Source organism: Triticum aestivum, chromosome 6B (assembly GCF_018294505.1).
Source record: "Triticum aestivum cultivar Chinese Spring chromosome 6B, IWGSC CS RefSeq v2.1, whole genome shotgun sequence".
In the NCBI taxonomy this organism is placed as follows: domain Eukaryota; kingdom Viridiplantae; phylum Streptophyta; class Magnoliopsida; order Poales; family Poaceae; genus Triticum; species Triticum aestivum.
Genome location: NC_057810.1, coordinates 72905174 through 72907292, shown reverse-complemented (window position 1 = coordinate 72907292; position 2119 = coordinate 72905174).

The following is a 2119-nucleotide window of genomic DNA, read 5'->3' as shown; positions in this document are numbered from 1 at the left end:
ACTTCCGAGTGAAAAGGGAAAAACACAGGTTTCTAAGACTACAGCCGAATACAAGCATTCGACCGTAGTCTCGGGGACTACACCCAGTGGGTGCACTCAGCGTGCCCCCACTAATCCTGTTGAAGACAAAGTCGACCAGTCGACCTCAAAAAAAAAAAACAGTGTGCGAGACGCATTCTCTAAGACTGTGATCAACTGCAAGCAGTCGACCACAGTCTCGGGGACTACACCCAGTGGGTGCACTCAGCGTGCCCCCACCGGTTTGCGAAATCCAGTCGACCAGTCGACTGATAGAAAGATTGACATTATAAAGCCTAAGGCCGACTGCCAGCAGTCGACCTTAGCCTTGGGGACTACACCCAGCGGGTGCACTCAGCGTGCCCCCGCTGACACGGAGTTTATTCGACACACCCAGTGGGTGACTAATATAAATCCCGGAAAAGAAAAGTTTTTGGTAGCATATCCAACAGAGCAAGCAGTAGTCGACTGACCTGGACATTGCTTTGGAGGGCAGAGCTGGCGTCATAAGCTGCCTGGCTCGCATCCCGGATGGTCTTCAGCTGCTCCATCATGAGTCCCGCCTGGTGTATCGCCTCCTTCGCCGCACCAGCTTGGTCCTCTGGGACGTGGTGGGTCGTGAAGAGGGAGGGCTGCTGAGCACTCGTCAGTGGGGTCGCGAAGGTCACCGCGTGTCGAGTGGTGTTCTCTTCCTCCACAGTCAGAATTTCAGGCGCTGACACATCCTGAGGCACCTTACTGGCGGACGCTTTTCGACCCCTCCGGTGCTTCAGCGACTCTTCATCCTCATCATCGTCAGGAAGATCGATAACAGTATTGGGTGGAGCTGTGGAGAAGGGTCAGGATCAGAGATCGCGAGTCAGTCGACTAAGAATGGTACTAAGAACACAGTACCTGGATTCAAAGTCGCTGCATCCTCCATCTCGTGGTCATCGGCCCGGGCCGAGGTCTCAGAAGTAGCAGCACTGTAACTCCAAAGGATCAGTCGACTAACCTCAGTGTCGACCAGAGATAAAGTTCGCACAAGAATAAGAAAATATGAGCAACACAATTACCCTGAAATGGTGGGGATGGACACCTTCATCTTCGGCAGGAGCTTGGTCGGCTTCGATGAGGCCGCCCTGGGCTGCTTCGGCGCCTTTTCAGTCGGCGCCGAAGAGGTGGTCCGGGGGCGCTTGGTCGACTGGGTGGCGGTCGCAACCCCCTTACCACGTTCGGTCGAAGGGTCGTGGACAAGCTTCGACCGCCTTTCTGAGCGCGGTGGAACGACCTCCTCTCCTCTTCTTCCTCGTCCTCGATGTCATCTTCATCACCTTCATCATCATCATCGTCGTCATCATCCCCTGCAGCATCCGAGTCCCATTCCTCCTCTTCCTGGCTCTCGCCCCCGCTCGCCTCGCCCCGCTCGCCTCGCCCCTCGCCTCGCCCCGCTCGCCTCGCCTTCCTCAGTCGAAGCTTGTGCCCCATTGGGCATCGAGTACAGCTCGGTGAAGGCCTAGCAGTCGCCCAAACAAGGATCAGTCGACCAGTCGACAGGGTTAGCAGAGATGAATACGACAAGGACACAATGGAAAGCAGAGCAAGTGTACCTTGTTTGGGATGCTGTTGTGGTCGAGTGGAGGAATCCTTCTGGCTCCGCGCGGGTTGTCCCTGTTTCCGGTAACGGCTGCCATCCATCTTTCCAGAGTGACATCGTCGACTTCTTCTGGATGGACTCTAGTCTCGTCTTCGGGCCCGCAGTACAACCACATGCAGTGGCTCCTGAACTGGAGAGGCTGGATGCGACGCTTGAGGAAAACCTCCAGGAGGTCCATGCCTGTCACACCGTCCCGAACCAGCTGCACCACGCGCTCCATCAACATCTTCACGTCGGCTTTCTCCTCCGGAATCAGCTTCAGAGGGGAGGGCTTGTTCACTCGGTCCATGGTAAACGGAGGGAGTCCACTCGACTGCCCTGGCGTCGACTGGACCTGGCAGTAGAACCAAGTCGACTGCCAGCCCCTGACGGACTCGGGGAAAGGACATGGGCGGGAAGGTGCTATTGTTCCTCACCTGAATTCCCAAGCCCCCACACATTTGGACGACTCGGGTCTTCTCGTCA